Genomic DNA, 22,618 nt, shown 5'->3' on the forward strand with positions numbered 1-22,618 from the left:
TAATAAAAACAACAAGGACAACAAAAGGGAATAAATAAATATTAAAACAATTCTTAAAAAAAAATGTAACTTATTTTTTTTTTGTCCTTGAGGAAATTAGAATAGGTTTAAGAATTTATCCAACATTGTGAGCTCTAACTACCTGACGATTCCTGTCTTCACAGCTCCAAAGTTTGAAAACACTGCTCTGTATGGTTTCTGCATTATAAAAATCTTTCTTCGTGATAACTATGATAATGCTTAGTTAATTTTAGAGTTTGTGAGCATGTTGATGACAGTCTTTAAATCCAGTTACATATGTTGCACTGTATTTGATAACTTATGACATAATTAAAATATATTCATTGAATGTACAAAAAAATTGATTTGATATGTATATGTATTAGGAATGATTGCCACAGTATGATTAGTATTAATATCACCTCATATATAAACACATTTTTCATGACAGTAATTTCCAAGTTCTAGTTTCTGAGAAATTACGAAATGCATTAGAGTGCTTCTATCCATAGTCCTTATGTTATGTTTTACAACACAAGAACTTACCTGTCCTGTGATTGCAAGCATGTGCCTCTTGATCATGTTCATAGCCCTGTAAACGTTACTAAAAACAAGGAAAAATCCGCTAAGCAATTCGATATTCTGTAAGTGTTGATATAATCACTTTATTTAGAAGGATAAGGGTACACTGGATAGACCACTTTCCTGGTTTTACAGAGAGTTTGAAATCTGACACCAAACAGCACAGGACCAATAGAGACCTATTACAGTAATATTAGAAAAGTAGATTTCTCAGATAACAGGTGATGTCAGAAATAATAAAGTAGCATTGTAGAACAAGGAGTTTCTAACTATAGCTTTCTGGTCAAATCTAACCCACCATTTACTTTTGTCTGATCTTCAATTTGAGACTACTTTCAATTTTTTAGAAAATATCAAAATTACAAGAATTTGACATGAAAAACCCATAGAAAATTCAAATTTCAGTAACCATACAGTGTTTTATTGGATCTCAATTATGATTTATCCTTTTTTTTTTTTTTTTGCCTCTAGGGTTATCTTGCAGCTAGCACTGTGAATCCACTGTGCCTGTGGGACATGTTTTCATTGTATTGGTTAGGACAGAGAGAAATTGAGAGAGGTGGGGGAGATAAGGAGGGAGAGAGAAAGACAGACACCTGCAGACCTGCTTCACTGCTTGTGAAGGTTCCCCCATTCAGGTGGGGAGTGGGGCCTTGAACCCTGTATGTCGTCACCACCCTGGCCCTCTCAACTCTTTACATATCATCTATTTCTATTTCCAGGTTCCAGAGATGAAGTTCAGTAGTTACAACAGAGACCAAATGTCCCACAAATCACAAAATATTTACTCTCTGGCATAAAGTGACTGCCTGTTTTGATTACTTGGCTGAGTGGTCAGAAACAAACATCTATTGTGACAGAGAACCCAGAGAAATCATTTTCTTCACATTAAACTGGCCTGCCCTACATTTTCATTTAGAAATGGTGCAGCAATTACCCGCTCTCCCAGTATAGTATCCCTCAGAAGGAAAAGAAATGGCATAATTCAGCCATCATCCCCATAGGCCAAGTTTCCAAAATATAGATGTTTGGTTCAAATGTACTATTTCCAAAAGGTTATGTATGAAAACAAGGAGAAAAATTATTGTTATAATGCTATGGGTAAGAACTTTCAGCCAAAGATTGCATATGCTATTTTTATTTCAAACCCTAATATAAATCAATCACAATATTCCACAGACGTGTTTGAACCAAAGGGAAGTTATGCTTCCTGCCAAAAGTCCACTGAGTCATTAGGAGAAAATAATAAAGATCTACAGCTTTAATTTTGGAAAACTTTCTAATCAGGAGGGACATCCACCCAAGAACTTTTGCAAATTCTGCCCGTATTTCAAATGGAGACTCGATTAGGCAACTGTATGTGCTGAGGAATGCGGAGAAGCTTCTTCTTGCTTGAGATCACGTCTGTGCAGGAGATAAAACCGGGAGTGGTGAAGCTGAGTTACAAATGTCGCTCCTCTCTATGTCTATCTCCCTTCCCATGCCTTCTCGATCTCTCTCTGTCTCTATCCAATAAATAAACAAATAAATAAAAATATCTGGAGATAGAGACTGAAGCTATACTAGTGTAAGGTCGAACCCAGGCTACCATCCTGCTTCAACCCAATGTTTTCCACTATTCCAGCTGTTTGTTGAGACCTGAACCATCTTCTGTCTTCTAAATACAAGTTTAACCCCATCTTCTCCCTTATTCCAATACATTAACCTGGGAAACCTCTTTCAATCTAAATGTCATTTTATAAAAATCCTTTCTGCGGCACTGCTCCTACGGATCTATATTTTTTTATTTTGCAACAACGCTGATCTTCAGATCCTATAAGTTAGTAGAAAGTGCGACTGCATTCCCCACCACCATGAAGTAGGCGGCAAATTTCCTCCACTGGAGGCAAAGCAATGGCTCAAGGTCCTGCGTGAGAAACGACGTTTGTGAACGAGGTAGTTCTCCTAGCAGGTAAGGAATCCTATAACACACATACAAGAGGCTGCTCACCGGCTGTTTTCTTTTCTTTTTTTTTTTTTTTTGACACGTTCAAAGAAAAGGAAGCATGCACTGTTTTAGTCAATTAATTAGGTCTGTATAAAATGACTGGCTAAATCACTAGTATGTCAACTGAGTGGCCTGTTTAACTCCCAGCATCTCCATCTATAAAAGCTATTATGAACATGACTCATCATAAAAAAACTTTCTTGAACCACCTATATATAATATATATTATATAATCTTAATAATATAATATATAATATAATAATATATAATATAATATAACATATTATATAATCTTAATAATATAAGATATATTATATGTGTTATATAATCATAATATAATATAATATAATATAATATAATATAATATAATATAATATAATATAATATAATATAATATAATATAATATATATTATCTTCTTTTACTGATTATGTTTTAGCTAATTGCCTGCAGGCCGAATAAGTGTTGGCAAATCAAAATTTTCCATATAAAAAAAAAGTGTTATAAGCATAAGTTCTGCTTTAAGAATCAAGAACAGTGAGGACAGACACTCAGACAAAGGCAGTCTCTGTGTGTCTGATAAGCCAGGCTTCGCAGTGCTAACATGAGTGGTGTTATATCACCTTGAGGAAGGTTGCCAGCATCTGTTAACAGTTTGCGACTGATGATACACCTCAAACCAAGAGGCTTGTCTCAGAGACCCCTGCCATTTCACAACTCTCTGTTGAATATTCAATTCTAGAAAACTTATTTGCATAGTTTCTATGTGGAGTCAAGGATTTTAGCCCACTGATTTCTCATTTCAGTCCAATCAAGCCACAGGTACGACTCTTTCATCTCTTCTACCCCTAGATACATCGTTCTGCTTGGCCTGTACCGCACATCCCCTCAGCCTCAAGCATGGTTCGTTCACAGGAAGTGTTTGTTGAATTAAAGTGATCCCCCTCCAAATCTTTCGGCAATAGTTTATCTTTAAATGCAGTGAGGCAAATGATAATCGTTTCTTGAATGACTCTGAGGTTTTTTTTCACTTGGGTGATGTTAACCTTCTTAAGATGCCAGTAAATATTGCAGAAGCAGACTAACTTTCCTTTCTAGCAGTGGTAGTATGTTCCAGCTCTTCATAAGAGCACTAAAGAAGCGAAGGAAATGGGGTAATGCAGCTGGTTAAGCGCAGGTGGCGCAAAGCACAAAGACCGGAGGAAGGATCCTGGTTCAAGTCCTGGGCTCCCCACCTGCAGGGGAGTCACTTCACAGGCTGTGAAGCAGGTCTGTAGGTGTCTGTCTTTCTCTCCCCTTCTCTATTTTCCCCATCTGTCTCCATTTATCTCTGTCCTATACAACAGTGACGGCATCAAATCAAGAACAACAACAATAATAACTACAACAATAAAAAAAAACAAGGGCAACAAAAGAAAATAAATAAATAAAACACTATATAAAAGTGAAGGAAATTGTGCTAACACAAGTACAACTTCAATTTTATAGGCTCTGTCGTCTGATTCACCTCATAATTTAGATTATTATGTACCTCCGAGTTTTGTTCAAGGGGTTATGCTAGTATTCATTCCTCATTTTATGAAAACCAATAAAAAGATGATTATTAAATCCTATGTTGGTTTGTGTTTTTATGACAGTCATACATTTTCTCATGTGAATGACTGTTGTAATGACGTACATTTCAGAATTATTTTAAGCCAGTACAGGAAAGAAAAAGATGTTCCCGCACTGCTAAGGGGTGTCATGCTACACAGGGACCTTTCATTTACACTTCCTGAAGTGAGTGTGACAGGGACACTTTATCCTGCTGAAACCAGTCCCAACCTGTGCCATTAATTCATTGCAGACAACTTTAGAAATTTCAAGTTTGTCTTTGAATTATTAGTATTGTGTATCAGCAATGGTCTTTCTTGCACCATACAAATTACTTTGACCACTTCCATTTATTACAGGTTCAGGGATTACCTGCCTATACCTGATGCTGGGGAAAAAAAATCACTGCTCTGACCATTTGGTTAGAACTGATTAGACTTTTAAAACTGATATAGCAAACTGTAGAAATGTTCTCAGATTTTGTGTATTTAATACAGAGGTATCCCTTTTAATTATCATAAATTAATATGACAGAATTACAAATTTTGGTAAGAATCCTAAGGAGTTATATTGCCAGTAGATGTCACAATTTATAGAAGCACATTGAAAAAACTGTTTAGCCACAACTAACTAAAAACTGAATAAATACATGCGCTATGACAAAATGTGTCAGTGATTCTAAGGGAACCACGGTAAGGTTTTGTGTTGTGCAGTAATAAGCATTTATTTCTGGCTCCTATATTTACAGGGTAGTTGGGTACAGTTGGTCTGGGTTGGTTTGAGATGAGCTTATGTCAAGTTGTGAAGTCGTGAGTCAAATTCAACACCAGGCTTCTTTTCATAGTCCCCAAGTGGGTAAAAATGTATGTGCCGCTTTGCCGTTAGAATTGATCTCCAATCCTAATTCAGTAGAGCAAAGAAACACACAAAGAGCAAGTGAAGATATACTTGGAGGGAGTCAGGTGGCAGCGCAGCGGGTTAAGTGCAAGGACCTAAGTAAGGGTCCCGGTTCGAGCCCCCGGCTCCCCACCTGCAGAGGAGTCACTTCACAGGCGGAGAATCAGGTCTGCAGGTGTCTGTCTGTCTTCTCCTCCTCTCTCCAATTCTCTCTGCCCTACCCAACAACAATGACATCAATAATAATTACGACAACAATAAAACAACAAGGGCAACAAAAGGGAATAAATAAATATTAAAAAATTAAGAAAAATATATACTTGGAAATTAAGTTCCATCTGTGAGAAAAGTGTTTGTTAGAAAAGGAAGATATTAAAATGATAACCAGATGCTTAAGATAACATAAGATAGTCTAACAGATGAGTAATCAGAGTCTCAGAGGAATAGGCAACAGGAAACATTCAATAAGCAAAGACAAACTAGTCAAGAGGTTCCCAGGGCCCAGCAAGTGGATCAGTACTAGAGAACTCACTAGCATGTATGAAGTGGTCTAACCCTGGAGACACAGGGGAAGAAGCTCTCCACACATTCTGTGCTGCTTCTTTGTTCTCTCTTAATCTCTCTGTATTGCTCTCCCTGTCTCTCTCTACCTCACTAGCAGAATGTGTGTTTCAGCAGTAGGGAGCATGTACACTTAAGCCCTGGGCCACCACTGGGGAAGCTTTCCCTTAATGGGGGCGGGGGGAGATTGTAATGCTGTCTCCCTCTGTTTCTTTTTCTCTCCATCTCTTTCTCTCATTCTCTAACAAAAGCAAGCAAACAAACAAAAAAATAAGAAAAAACAAAGTCCGCAAGGTGTCTGGTGGAAAAAAAAATAGGAAAGTAGTGGGCAGTGGTAATACTTAAGTGTGGGCCCAGTCTTCTTTCTGGCATAGTATAAACATATTTCTAAAATAAAACAAGGAAATGATAACAATGCACATATCCAAGCTCTAAGGACAGCCAACACGACTACTTTGTAGAAATATAAATTATCAAAATCAACTCAAAAAGGGTCATGATAACATTGTAGAAATCATAAAAGAAAGTAAATTAGGGAGTTTAGGGAGTCAGGCGGTAGCACAGCGGGTTAAGCGCATGTGCCTCAAAGCCCAAGGACAGGCAGAAGGATCCTGGATCGAGCCCCCGGCTCCCCACCTGCAGGGGAGTCGCTTCACAAGCAATGAGGCAGGTCTGCAGGTGTCTTTCTTTCTCTCCTCCTCTCTGTCTTCCGCTCCTCTCTCCATTTCTCTCTGTCCTATCCAACAATGACGATAACAATAACAACAACAATAATAACCACAACAATAAAAACAACAAGGGCAACAAAAGGGAAAATAAGTAAACATTAAAAAAATTTAAAAAAGAAAAAAAAAAGAAAGTTAATCAATAATCAAAAACACACTGAAAGGAATTAATTGCATGAAAGGAATTACACATGTGTTTGCATACAGCAAATGCAAACCTTGGTAGTTCCAACTTGTGATGCTTTAATTCTTTTAATTTTTATTTATTAATTATTGGATAGACAGAGAAATTGAGAAAAGGGGTAGAGATGGAGAGGGGAAGAGACACAGAGACAACGGCAGCCCTGCTTCACCACTCTAGAAGTTTCTCCCTGCAGGTGGGGGCCCGGGGATTGAACCCACCACAAAGAGTCCAAAATTGAAATGAAGCCCTGGTGCTTTGCTATTTCTCTATCTCCCTATCAGAATTGAAAAGCTCAAGAGATTGGTGAAATAATGCATGTGAAGGGACCAGCTGAACAAAAAGCAAATAAACTAAAAGCAAAGGTATTTTACAATGCTTACAAACTTTTTAAATGGCAACAAAAATAGCAAGACTGACAAACTGTAGATATTTGCCCTTTGGAAAAACTAATTTTAGCACTTTTCTAGGAAATACTAAAATCAACCTAAGTCAAATAAGAAATAATTTCTATTTGTGAATTGGTAGAAATACCATCTATATAGGGAGTTGGGCAGTAGTGCGACAGGTTAAGCTCACATGGTGTGAAGCACAAGGATGGCACAAGTATTCCTGCAGGGGAGTCACTTCACAGGTAGTGAAGCAGGTCTTTCTCTCCCCATCTCTGTCTTCCTCTCTTCTCTTGATTTCTCTCTGTCCTATCAAACAACAACAACATCAATGACAATAATAATGACAACAACAAGGGCAATAAAATGGGAAAAATGGCCTCCAGGAGCAGTGGATTTGTAGTGCAGGCACTGAGCCCCAGCAATAACCCTGGAGGCAATAAATAAATGAATAAATAAATAAATAAGAAATACCATCTATAAATTATTTGCTCTGAGCTGATTAGTAGATGAAGTTCAAGATCATTTTCTCTGTGGAATTTGATATGCTAATTAAAAATGTACATAAAATACAGGACTGTTAACATAGTTTTGAAGAGGAATGATCTTGGAGGAACTCCTTAAATCATGTTACAATTCATTGTAAAGTTATAGTAAATCAATCAGTGGGATGTATTTCAAGCTAAAAAAAAGGCAAATAGATAAAAATCGATTTTAAAAGATGCATGCGTATTGAAAATCCAATTGCACAGCATCATAATTATCCAAAATGGTAGAATTAATCCCAATAAAAGTATTATATAACATAAGATACAGCTGAAATGCTGCTTAGTCATAAATTTATAGCTGAAAGGTATTTATTTTATACAGTAGAAAGAAAACATAAATGATGAGGGCTTTAAATCAAATTTCAGTAAGGGAATAAATGTTACATTTATGGATAAATCTAAAATATATTAAAATGACGAATATGCATTGAAAATAATAAAGTGAAAATTTATTATAATGAGATTTATAATTTTCAATTTCTATGTTTTTTGACTGTATGATATTACAATGGTGTAAGGAAAATAAGAAGAAAGAAAGGAAGAAATAAAGAGGGGTGATGTGGTGGTGTACCTGGTTGAGTACACACCTTACAATGCACAAGGACCAGAGTTCAAGCCCTCAGACCCCAGGCATGGGAGGAAAACTTCCCATACTGTGAAGCAATGTCCAGATATCACTCTATCTCCTTCTTTCCTTTTTATTTTTCTCTGTCTTTATATAATAAGTAAATATACAAAAATATAAGAAAAAAACTTTTTAAAAGAAAAGAATGTATGAATTAGAAAGAAAATGAGAAATCCTGTCCTAATTTGAAGATAATGTAACCATCTACTGAAAATAAATATAACAAAATATAAAAGGGCCAGAAGATAGCTTATCCAGTAAAGCACAACTTTACCAGACAGGAGAATTTGAGCTGAATCTACAGGTATGCAGAGATCACATAGACTCCTAAGCTGAATATGGTCCCCAGATCATATCAAATTGATGAAATTTATAGTCAACAATATTTGTACACCTTTCTCATATCTGGGAGCTACTCTCTTCCTGAACCAGCTTACTGGTCCTTTTTCCAGCCATGGCATCATCTCCCCAGAAATAATTAGGGTCCACTAGCATATTAGATGTCAGGCTCAAAACAAACAAACAAAAAAACTCACTACTATAGTCATGGGCCCTTTGGAATATACTAAAAATAGGCCTAATAACTATCTACAAAACAGAGACCCACAAATCTTCATTTTCCCTAATCCTGCCTGTAGGTTCATGATTAGTCAACAATTTTTTTGGCTTTATATGCTAACATGAGGCCAACTGGAATTCCCTGGGCAGACAACCCCACCAATGTGTCCTGGAACTATGCTTCCCCAGAACCCTTCTCCACTAGGGAAAGAGAGAGGCTTGCTGGGACAACACCCATGTTCATCAGAGAAGCAATTACAGAAGCCAGACCTTCCACCTTCTGCAACCCACAATGACCTTGGGTCCATACTCCCAGAGGGATAGAGAATGGGAAAGCTATCAGGGGAGGGGGTGGGATATTGAGATCTGGTGTTAGGAATTGTGTGAAGTTGTACTCCTCTTATCCTATGGTTTAGTCAATGTTTCCTTTTTATAAATAAAAATTATATAAAAAAATGTAAGTCAAGAAAAAAAAAAAAGACAATAACAACAACACAGCAGATGGGTGTGATGACCAAAAAAGGAACAACATCAGAATCATATGAGATCCGTATGAAGGAATGACACTGAAATGTCTCAAATCTGTAATTTCAATAAATGTTAATGGCTTGAACTCAGCCATCAAAAGACACAGTGTAAGAATGTGAAATCAAGGAACCTGACCTAACCTTATTCTGTGTGAAAGAGACCCACTTGACACAACAGAAGAATAGATTCAAAGTGAAAAAATGGAAAAGTGTCATACAATCCAATGGATCTGAAAAAAGAAAGAAAAGAAAAAGGAAGGAAGGAAGGAAGGAAGGAAGGAAGGAAGGAAGGAAGGAAGGAAGGAAGGAAAAGAAGCAGGGGCATCCACACTCATATCTGACACAATGGACTTCCAAGTAGTTAAAGTACGGTCACCTCAGATAGATCAACAAGTCCGAAAGTCAAGAAGGAAACAAGAGAATTAAATGACAAGATGGATAGGTTAACCTCCTGGGTATTTTCAGAGTTCTTTTTCCCCAAATAGTGGAAGATACATTGTTCTAAAAATCACAGGGGACATTTTCCTGGGTAGATGGTGTGCTAGGCCTCAGAGACAGCATCAATAAATTCAGAAATATTGAAATCATCCCAAGTATCTTCTCAGATCACAGTGAAATGAAATTAACATTTAGTAACAAATAGGATGCTAGAGAAAACCCCAGAACATGGAAACTCACCCGCACACTACTTAATAACTATTTGGTGAAGGAAATTGAAGAGGAAATTAAAATGTTTCTCAAAACAAATGGAAATGAAGACACAAGCTACTAGAATATTTTGGGCACAGCTTAAGCAGACTTAATATTGAGATTCATAGTTATGTAGGCACACATTAGGAAACAAACAAACAACAAAATATTCAAAGAACCTAACCTCACACCCGATGAATTAGGAAGAGATGAACAAAGGAAACCTAAAGCAAGCAGAAATAACACAATAACGAGTATCAGCAGAAATCAACAACACTGTACAAATATTTTTTGTACAAAGAAAAGACAAAATACATAAGTCAATGAAGGAAAAAACTAATCTTTGAAATAGTAAATAAAATTGACACCCCCCTGAGCAAACAAAAAAGAAAAAGGGAGAGGACCCAAATATACTGTATTGAAAATGAAAGGGGAGAGATCAAATAGATACCACAGAAATCCAAAATATAATGGGAAGTTTCTCTGAACTATGATACTCAGTTGGAGAACCTGGAGAAGATGAAAAAAAAAAATGAAATATACACCCTCCCTAGATTAAAACAGAAAGATGGAAAAACATGAAATATACACCCTCCCAAGATTAAAACAGAAAAAAATTCAAAACACAAATAAACTAGTTATAGCTAAAGAAATTGAAAGAGTAATAAAACACCTACCCAACAATGAACATCCAGGCTCAGATTATTTTAAAAACAAATTCTGGGGGTCTGGCAGTAGTGCAGCGGGTTAAGCCTAGGTGGCACAAAGCGCAAGGACCTGTGTAAGGATCCCGGTTCAAGCCCCTGTCTCCCCACCTGCAGGGGAGTCGCTTCACAGGCAGTGAAGCAAGTGTGCAGGTGTCTATCTTTCTTACCCCCCTCTGTCTTCCCCTCCTCTTTCCATTTTTCTCTGTCCTATCCAACAATGATGACATCAACAACAACAACAATAATAACTACAACTATAACACAACAAAGACAGCACAAAGGAAAATAAATTAAAATATATATATATATATATATACAATTCCACGCAATTAGATACAGAAATCTATTAGAAAGATTGTACACCATGACAAAGTAGTCTTTATCTCGGGGATGTAAGACTGGTTCATTGTACACACATTAATCAATGTGATTCACCGCACCACATTCATAAAATTAAAAAAAAATTGATTATTTCAGTAGACTCAGAGAACATTTGTTTTTGACAAATAGTCAGAGAATATTGCAGAGAACAAAAGCTTTTAACAATATTCAAAACCTTCCCATGGGATCAAAACATGAAAATAAATGGGGATAGAGAGAAGATCCCTCAAACTGGCTGAGTCTGCACACACCAAACCTGTAGCCAACATCATATACAGTGGTGAGAGATGGAAAGTTTTTCCTCTCCATTTAGGTACTAGACAGAGCTGCACACTATCACCATTACTCTTCAACATAGTATTGGAATTCCAAGACGTAGCAAGTAGTCAAGAGAAAGGAATTAAAGGAATCCAGATTGTAAAAGAAGAAGTTTAAGCAGTCTCTGTTTTCAGATAATGTGGTTGTATATATAGATCCTAAATAATTCATCAGAAAACTTGTAGAAATCATTTAATATAGTACAGTTGCAGGGAACAAAATAAAGTACAATATAAAAAGTCAGTAATATTCTTCTATGGAAGCACTGAACTAGAAGAATAAAAAGATATTCAGAAATCAATCCCTTTTACAATTGCAGGAAAAACAATGAAATATTTAGGAATTTAGTTAATAATGGTAGTGAAAGACTTGTACCCTAAAATATATGCGCCATTCCTCAAATAAAGAGAAAGAGTTATAAGGGGTGGAAAGATATTCTATGCTCTACAATGGGAAGAAGATACATCATCAAAGTGGCCATCCTGCCCAGAGCCTTATACAGATTCAATGCCATCCTCATCAAGAAGCTACCAAATTTCTTCAAAGAGAAAAAAACAAAGGCTACAAAACCCCAAAACATCCCTAGGATCACCCAGTCAATCTCGAGAAAAAAGAACAGGAGCAGAGGCATCACACTTGTTGTCCTCAAACTGTACTACACCAGTACAATCAACAGGGCCTGCTACTAAACCCAAAACAGACACACAGATCAGTGGAACAGAATTGAAAACCCAGAAATAAGCCCCCACGCCTATGGAGGAGATTAATGCTTTTCAGCGCAGATAATGACACATGGATGCCATTTCACTGATTACCAGAGAAATGCATATAGAGATAATCACTTTACACCTGCGAGAATGTCATTAACAACAGATATTCAAGAGAGTGTGGGGGAAACTGACACTTCTGCACTACAAGTGGGAGCATCCATTGGCCTGGCCTGGGGGAAAATAGTCTGGAGATTTTTGAGCACACTACAAATGGACCTACTCTATGACTCAGCAATTCCTCTTCTGGGGATTTCGACGAAGGAAACGAAAGAACCTATCAGAAGAGATAACATGTACACCTATGTTCATAGCAGCACTTTTTTTTTTTTATTTAGAAGCCAGGTCTACCAGAAGAATTCCTGATTTCTTTTTTTTTTTAATTTAAGAAAGTATTAATTAACAAAACCATAGGGTAGGAGGGGTACAATTCCACACAATTCCCACCACCTCCATATCCCACCCCCTCCCCTGATAGCTTTCCCATTTTCTATCCCTCTGGGAGCATGGACCCAGGGTCATTGTGGGATGCAGAAGGTGGAAGGTCTGGCTTCTGTAATTGCTTCCCCGCTGAACATGGGCATTGACTGGTCGGTCCATACTCCCAGCCTGCATCTCTCTTTCCCTAGTAGGGTGGGTCTCTGGGGAAGCAGAGCTCCAGGACACATTGGTGGGGTCATCAGTCTAGGGAAGCCTGGCCGGCATCCTGATGACATCTGGAACCTGGTGACTGAAAAGAGAGTTAACATACAAAGTCATACAAATTGTTGAGCAATCATGGACCCAAAGCTTGGAATAGTGGAGAGGAAGTGTTAGGGGGATACTCACTGCAAACTCTAGTGTACTTCTGATTTCAGGTATATATTTTGCAGTAGTTTACGGATACGTGTGAACATATGCTCTCACAGAAACTGGTGTATATCTAGGTTTTGGGACTTTCTTAGAAAGTGAACCACCTGAGATGAAATTAGAGTATACTATGAAAGGAAAGGTCTCACCCGAGTAATGAAGCTGAAGGGTTGTCATTCCACATGTGTAGTCTCTGGACACAGTCTGAAGTGAAGCATTTTGAGGTGGCAAACGTTGTGTTGGTTAGGTTGTGATTGGCAGATGCAATATTATTTGATATGGATTGGGAGAGGCATACGGGAAAGTGGGCCCTATCCAGTGGTTCCAGGACTGGGGCAAGTAGAGGCTCTATAGTGGAGATGTGAGGTTCCTGTTGTCTTAGGGTTCAAAAAGACACTCGATAGTTAATGTTATCATCACATTATTTGGTAATTGGGTTAACTTTGAAAAGTCCTTTTGTTAGGGTTTGCTGTACAGTACCCAGTATCTTGTATATAGCTGTGCTGTTGGTTGCTTCTGCTCTACTTGGTCTAGGCTTTTGAGAGAGTCTGCATATCAATTACACAGCCTATATATTGAAAAGATTCAGTTTGTGTCTTGAAAAACTTCGAGACATACAATCAATTTTCCCCCCTCTCGTATTAATTAACTAGTGATTTATATCACTACATTTTGCTGGGAGTGTACATAAACACCATTCCCACCACCAAAAGACTGTGACCCATCCCTCCCACCCACTCCCACCCCCAAATGGCCCAGGAAGCTGCATGTCCACCCCTGACCAAATTGTAAGTAGGGCACCAAAGTAAAAACCCTGTGGCGAGGGGTGGACATGCAGAATTCCTGATTTCAACCTGATGCAAGAAACAGAGCAGCTGAGACCGGGACATCTTGTTTCACCATAAGGATGAACTTAAGGAGGAAGAATTCCCTGTCAGTACAACAGAGGAACATTAAAAGCCATTCTCCTTTGCGATGAGAATTTGTTTTCCATCCCTAAGGTTAAGTTATTAATTCATTTATTTTATGAGAGTGAGTAGAAAGAAGAGTGAAGCAGCACCTTCAGTAGATCCAGTGCCTTAGTAGAAAGGTGGCCTTGGATGCGAGCCCTGGCAACATATGGGAGCACTGTGACAACAGGGGCACTCTCCACAGATGACAGGGCTGGGACCCGGATGGTCTGTCTCAGTGTTTTTCCCTCCTCTGAAATAACGTGAAAAAAGTCAGCTAAGGATCAATGGAATCATGCCTGCCTGACGTAGCAGCACTGTGTGTGTGTGTGTGTGCACGCACACACACACTCACAGACAGATACACATACACACAATTACATACATACCATCCCCCATTTTATTGGCTAGGACTGAGAGAAATTTAGAGAGGAGGAAGAAATAGAGAGGGGGAGAGACAGAGACAGAGAGACACCTGCAGACCTGCTTCACCACTTGTGAAGCTTCCTTCCTGTAGGTAGGGAGCCCAGGGTTCGATACTTGGGTCGTTGAGTTAGTCCTTGCACTTTGTACTATATGCACTTAACCTGGTGCACCACTACCCAGCCCCCTGAAACATTTTAAAGGTGTGTGTGTGTGTGTGTGTGTGTGTGTGTGTGTGTGTGTGCAGGCAGCTTTTCCACTTGAGTGATTCATTTCTGGCTCCTTCCTTTTATTCGTGACCATCTGACATGCTTTTAGTTCCACCAAATAGGCTGTATTCCAGTTTATCTCTTCTTATCTTTCACCGTGCACTTAAGATGAAAGATGAGCTGTCTTCTATGCGGAAATGACCAATCCAGCACCATACAGAATTCTTGTCAATGTTTGTTAACATATCCCATATGATCATTTGCCTACAAGTATGCTTTAAAAAAAGCACTGCACATAGTTTTTTAGGTTTTGAAATCTGGTACTAATCAGTAATCAATGTACAGTTCTCACACTCACCAAGGAGAAGGAAGAATGTTTGCACCCCCAGGAATCCAACATGGGTATGTTCCACACACTTTGCAAAAGTACAAAATCCTGGTGCTGGGAACGCAAGTGTGTTTTCTCTGGGCTGCACAAGTTGTGCTTGACGTTGAGTGTTTGGTGAGAAATCCTGAGAACATAGCCGCCTACCATACTTCCTGAAGTAAAAAGAAGCAAATAAAGTATTTGTGGAGGAACAGATAATTCAAAATTATCATGTCATAAAACAACTCACTTTACATCTCTTCAAAAATAAACCAATACTAAGAGTTAGGCATAGTCATCAGGTGCAATGATGGATCATACATTGGCTTTCATGTTATCTTTCCTGCAATTTAGAGTCTTGCAATATGAAGACAGACATTGAACAAATGGACATATTATATAAAACATTAAATGCTACTGTCATACATGATGTGAAGGAACATCATATTTCTAGGGAGAATGAAAAAATCATAGTTTTTAGTCTAATCTTGTTGAAATATAATGCAAATCTTCTCTTGGGTAATAAGAGTAAAATAAATAAATAAATAAATAAAATGTGGAACTTCAAACAGGATAGAGTAAGAGTGTGGGCCAGGTTATTTAGTTACCTCCTCAACTAGCGAGGGGGCGTATACTGAGAGCCAAGAGAGAAGTTTGACAAATTTTAGGAACGTGTGAAATTGAGTGAAATGACTATAAAAGAAATAGAACATGGGACACATTAGAGCTTCCTCGCTCAGCACTTCATAAACCGAGAGCTAAGCTTTGCTTTGGAAGCAGTGGCCATGGAGGGAGATGGTTCAATGAGTGTCAAGCTACACTTTCAACTTTAAAATATTGATGTTAATTCTTCTCTGTGGCATGACCTTCAGCACGTAGCATTGAGTATCTGAATTTTGGTTTATGCTTTGGTGAATTCAAGGGAAAAATGAAATAATTTTGAAGATGTCATGACTCTTTAAGTCTGTGACCTGAATTACCTTGACATTCTTGATTTGTTCCTGTGCTTTGGAAAAATTAATTTCCTTTAGCTGTTACCAAGAACTCCTACACCAGCTCTTAAGGTAATTTTCTTTTTGAGAACCTTGTCTTCAAAGTATGAATGCCTAACGTGGTTATAAATTAGAGAGGGAACAAACTTGCCATTTGTGTAGATGGTATGATTGCCTCTCTTGAAATTCTAAGCATCTCTCAAAGAACAAAAAAGCTTAGAACTCAGAAAGTAGACTAGGTACAAATAAGTATTTAGATCATCATGAATTTTTTTTTACACACTAGCAATAATCAGAGGTAGGAGTTTTGGCTTCTGTAACCGGTGTTAAACAGATAGCTAGCAGAGTGCCTGCATTATAATAATATGTAAAGCAGACAAGAATTTAAGAATGCAAGTCCCATTTATGACTATTAGTGAAACTATTAAAATGGAACAGACATCACAAAGAATATCTAACAAATATTTAAAATCAAAGAGTTTTAGAAATTGAAAGGAAAATCCCCCATTCTCTTTAAAATCCATATTTCTCCGAGTCCTGGGTCCTTTGTAACTTTGCTGTTATTTCTTGGTCCCCTTGATCCCTTGCCCTGTTACCTGCTTCTGCTGACCTCCACTAAACCAAGGCAACCAGTACCACCAGCACACAGTGTGTTGCCCCTGCCGCCTCACTTCTGAGTGTATCCAGAGACTCCAAGCCTGAGATATCAACCTTCCAACCCCAATAATCTGGTGACAGCTTTCCTAACACACAGGGCTACTCAGTTCCATTTCAAATGGAGTACTTCTTAACAAAGTTTCAGGTACTAGACACAGGCTAGGGACTATGGGACAGGGCACATGTCTACACACATCCCTCTTTTTGACATGTTTGTTCCATTATAATAGTCTCAATAATAGACATACATGGGGCATGACTTCATAAATTGCTGTCTGCTTTACATAGTATTCCAGTGCCTTTGAAATTAAACACCCACAACATTTTCTTATGTTTTCTGAAAGTAGTCTATATTTTTATACAGATTACAGAAGACAGAGATGATTCTCCTTTCAATTTTCCAGATGAAAAACATCACAAATATTCATCTGCGTTATTATCAGGGATTTCATAGTCTCCCATTACGTGTTTTTCAGTGTCTCTGCTGGGGACAGTATCAAGCTCGTGGGCCCAAGGAATCGGTCACAGTTTCAGGATCTGATTCCTGACTAAGTTTACCTTCTCCTTTTCATTCACCCCAGCACTTCCCACTCCGTACACCTACAGTGATGAACTTGTTGTAGTTGCCTTTGCATCACTTTGCATCAGCCAGGCTGCTGTGTGCATGAAACTAATATATTTTAAAAGTGCAGAAGAGAGTAACATTTAGATCATGATGTGTTGACTATTATGACTTTATTCGTGTCCAAATACAGTTGCTTCTTCTTTGCCTGTGCAGCTCTTGAGTACCTTGAAGACAATTATCTACCACTTTTCTAAACCATTTAATCACTCTGCACGAAGTTTTCATGTGCGCTTCCTATCATTCTTCTATTATTGTGGCCTTAGTACTTGTTTTGTGATCGACGATTAGCTGATTCAAATATAGACCTGTCTTCTCTGTTGTGCCCATATTCATACACTGGCGACCCCTTCACGTATTACCCCTGTCACTGTGAGTAGACCAGAGGCCACAGTGATACTCAATAGGCACTCTTTTCTTTTTTTTTTTTTTCATCAGCTGAACTGGAACGTCGCTCTGGAGGCCCTGGTTGAGTGCACATGTTGCAATGCACAGGGACCTGGTTTGAGCCCCCAGCCCTCACTTGCAGGAGAAAAGCTTTGGAAGTGGTGAAGCAGTGCTGCAGGGCTCTCTCTCTCTCTCTCTCTCTCTTTCTGTGTGTGTGTGTCTGTGTGTGTGTGTGTGTGTGTGTGTGTGTATGTTACCCCCTTCCCTCTTGATTTCTGGCTGTCTCTATTCAACAAATGAAAAAAAAAGATAGAAAAGTAAAAAAAAAAAACTAGGGCAAAAAATAAATCTTAAAAAAGGGAGTCGGGCCGTAGGGCAGAGGGTTAAGAGCACATGGCACAAAGCACAAGGACCAACGTAAGGATCCCAGTTCGAGTCTCCAGCTCCCCAACTGCAAAGGAGCTGCTTCACAGGTGGTGAAGCAAGTCTGCAGATGTCTGTCTTTCTCTCCCCCTCTCTGTCTTCCCCTCCTCTCTCCATTTCTCTCTGTCCTATTCAACAACGAAGACAGACAACAATAATAACTACAACAAAACAACAATGGCAACAAAAAGGGAATAAATAAATAAATATAAAAAAGAAATCTTAAAAAAGAAAAGGAAGGGGGGGAGAGGATGAGAAGGAGGAAGAGGAAGTGGCCTTGAACTTCTTACAGTCCTTCCAGCACAAGGTCTGACTTACTGGGAGCTCTATCTTCCCTTATTTTCAGGTTCTAAATTAACTTTTGACCACAGGATGTCTTAAGATTCAGACACATCATGTTTCATATGAGACTTTGTGTGAGTCTTCTCAGACAACTAGTGGTTATGGACCAGATAACTTTCTATCTTCTAGTAAGGAGAACCAAATTCCTTCAGGTCTTTTTCCACTGAGAGGCAGAAAGTTCACAAGATCTAGTCTCTCCTTTCTGTTTATTTCACAAGAAGACAGCAAATGCCTCAGGCTCCTGCTACCCAGAGCACCACTACTCAGTCTTGTCACTGTGTCAGTGACTTCACTTCCCCTGAAGGAGATTAATTAGCCATGAAGCTAGTCTCCACCTAGGTTCCCTGACTTGGCCTCAGTCATGGTATTTGGGGACTGACTGGAGACAAAGCCTTTGATTCAGAACACATATGAACTTTTCAGGAAATCGTCTTTAGAAGTCATCAATAATGATAATTAAAAAAAACTCTGCTTTTAGGTTGACATAAATATAATTATGTGGGTAAGTTAGACTTTAAATATAAAATGCTTCCTGTTTGGCAATCCCCAAATAATCTGTGAGCTATCCAGGGAATTATTTATTTTAAAAGATGCCGGGGTGGGAGGGATTGATTCAAATATATTTAAAAAAAAAAGACATGGATTTCAGGAAGTGTAAAGAGTAAGTAAATATTTACACAATTTCTCTCTTTAAATTCACCAGAAGAAAATATAAAAGACAACAGATTGAAAACTAAAAATGACTGAGTCTAAAAAGTATATGCCTTTAGATCACAGGTTTCGAAAATTATTTTTGATATAGTACCATTTGAATCAAACAGAAAAAAAAGAAGATCATTTAACAAAAAATAGAAGAAAGAAAAACTTGGCTTTACCAAAAGGAAAAATAATTGCTAACTCATTATTTAACTGTGCTCTTCAGAGTACAGATGGTGTTACCAACAAGAAGAAATTCTATTTTGTTTAGGGTCAGAAAAAGATAAAATATTAATTATATCTACCTGCAGTGATTAAGCACCTAGAAAAGAAGATATATTTAAACATTAGAAAGATTTTTAAAGAATCAAGTCAATTATAATAACTTAAATGAAAGTTTTCTTTCTTCAACTGACAGTGATGACAATGTTCAGCACTCTGAACATAAATGGAATGATCTTTAAGCGTTCATGTGAATCCACTAAAAATGTAAGTCCCTTATCCTTCCTTGAAAGTGAGTGAAATAAAACTGAGGAAAGGCAGGAAATGTCTGCACGCCAGGCACAGAGGTAATGTTGAGTATTTGAATGTGCCATCATGCTGCAACATAGTTTAGTGATTAGTTTCGGACATAAGTTGAAAGACATTTACTCATTCACATGAAATTAGTGCTAACCCTAGTCTGCTTGCACCTGGAAATATAGTATGCAATAAAGTATTTTAAATCAATAATGAAAACAACATTGTTTAAGGTGCGTGAAAATGGCTAATGATTCATGTACCTTACACTCTAACTCCCAGCTCCCATCTTCATCAAAGTAGTGTCTGAGAGGCCTGGCAGGGCACCCCGGGCTGAGAGCCCACATCACAGGGAATAAAGATCCAGGGGAAGCCTCCGCTGCCCTTCTCTAAGTGGGATGATTCATGAAGGTGAAGCAGGCCTGCACGTGTCTGCATACCTGTTTCCCTGTGTATCTCCCTTTTGTTGGCAATACCATCAGAACTTTGAAGAACTCAGTTTCTCCCTGTGCTTTCAAATAAAATAAATAAATAAAAAGACAAAAGAAAAGGAAAAATGTCTGCTGAGAGAGATGAGTTCCTGGTACTGATCATGAAACCCAGCTGATAACCCCAGCTGGTGGTAATTAAGAAAAAAATAATCCACCTCCTACACCCCATAATGTCCCTTGGTCCATGCTCTGGGAGAGATAAAGAATAGGAAAACTATCAGGGGAAGGGATAGGATACAGAGTTCTGGTGGTGGGAATTGTGTGGAGTTGTACCTTTCTTAGCCTATGGTTTTTGCCAGTGTTTCCTTTTTATAAATAAGAATTTTTATAAAAAAAAGAAAAAATAGGTCTATCTTTCTCTCCCCCTCTGTCTTCCCCTCCTCTCTAATTTCTCTCTTTCCTATCCAGCAACAACGACAATAATAACTACAACAATAAAACAACAAGGGCAACAAAAAGGAATAAATAAATTTTAAAAAAAGAAAAAATAATGTATGATACTTTAAGGTTTTTAATTTAAATATGGTTATCACAAGAACATCATAAAAACTGAGCATAATCTAAATAAAAATATAACTCAAAGTTATGAAATGGAAAATTATAAATTTAGATGATGATTTGAAATGATTTATTTGTGATGAAGCAAAAATTAAGTATCTTTTTTGGCAGAAAAGATTAAGGATTTAACTTTTATGATGTATAAGGATTAAGATATTTTAAAATCCAAATGTATAAAATCCCTCATAAATCACTGAGAAAATGAGGAGAAATCAAGAGGAAGTCTGAAAATGACTCGAGTGGGCAGTGTGCATGTTAAAAGAAATGTAAATGATTTGGAAAATTCAGGAAAAGAGGCTCAGGCTTACCTGGAGCCTTTCACAGCCATATTGCCACTGACAAAATAGTAAAATAGGGAACAATACTGATAAGAGTTGGTGTATTTTATTTTTGTAAAAGTATAAATTGATTTGCATTCTTAGGACGGTAACTTGGAATTGTTTCTAAACTGAAATACAGTTTGATCCTGCCACAACATATCTAGAAATGGATTCTACAAGTCAAATGTATGTAAGTCAAATAGAATATACTTTGTCATTCTATTTGTGTCTTATTTAGAGACATTATCTTAATTAGTTAAAATTTTATCATATTTATTTATTGGATAGAAACAGCCAGAAATTGAGAGGAAAGGAGGAGAGAGAGATAGATAGATAGATAGATAGATAGATAGATAGATAGAGAGAGAGAGAGGAGAGAGAGAGAGAGAGCGGCAGCCCTGCTTCACCATTTGCAAAGCTTTTCCCCTGCAGGTAGGGATCAGGGGCTCAAACCTGGGTCCTTGAGAATTGTAACATATGTGTTCAATAAGTGTGCCACCAACTGGCCCCTTAATTAGTTAAATTAAATCAAACTGGGATCTACAAAAAAGGGTGTGGATGGACAATGTTTGTTATTTACCAAGTGAGGAAGAAGTACATTTTCTGTGAGCCAAAATTATTTATGTGGTCATACCCTCTCACAGGGGAACAAAGACTATATAACTTAATTTTATGCTCCAGAGGATTAAACAGATTTGGTCAGTAATTTTACACACCATTCTGTAATTATTCATATGAGAATAGTTCAAGTATTTATCACAAATTTAAAGTGAAATTACATATAGTGGGGAAAATGAACTAATTTTGCATATAAGAATATGGAATGACTTTGAAGGTATTTTTAACAGAAACAAAATAAAAATAATACAAATATAGCTATTTATTAAATCCAGTTCTTTAAATATCATTAGAAAATTATATAAAGTATTCTATTTAATTTGATAACCCGATCACAAAGTTATCAAAGTTAAACAATGGTAATAAAGAAAAGATAAAAACAAATAAATAAATAAGACTATGCCCCATGAGACTTCATAATACATTTATAAATCTAGGAAAAAAATATGAAAATTGACTTTATGATAACTAGAAATCTGAACAGACCAATGATCAAATTTTTAGAAAGATGATTGAAGATGTATACAGGAAAAAAAGATGTCGCAGAGCAAAACAGTATCATAGCTCACTTTTACTGAACCTTGAAACACTCAAGTTATTTAAACAAAAAACAAAGGTCAGAATAATATGTGGTGTACATTTTCATCTGTTAAAAACACTTTTACGTGACAAAAGCTAAGATATTCAAATGAGGTTAATACTTGTGTCTATATCTAAGAAAACAAAAAGAATTTGCTTTGTCTACCTTCATAGACCCCCAGAATTACCATTCCTCATATTTTGAAGCAATTTGTGTGGACTATTTTAAAATTTAAAAAAATACAGAAAAGGTAGACAGTATATAAACAGGTAATACCCCTCACTCTTAAATGTTCACTAAAGCCTTATTTTCTGGAGTAGATGTGTATTATTCCATTATGGGGGAGGGAGGGATTGGTGACCTACAGTCAATGCAGTTGTTAATATGTGTGTAAAACTTATCAATTTTCTATCACCCCAGCCTAGGGCTACCTCCACCATCATGCACCAGGACCTGAAAGTACCTTTTAAGTAAAGCTGTACATTTTTACTTATTTACTTAACTTTCAGTTACAAATGCTAATATTTCTTTCTTAAAATATATATATATATATATATATATATATATATATATATATATA

The sequence above is a fragment of the Erinaceus europaeus genome, chromosome 1 (genome assembly GCF_950295315.1).
Source record: "Erinaceus europaeus chromosome 1, mEriEur2.1, whole genome shotgun sequence".
NCBI lineage: Eukaryota > Metazoa > Chordata > Mammalia > Eulipotyphla > Erinaceidae > Erinaceus > Erinaceus europaeus.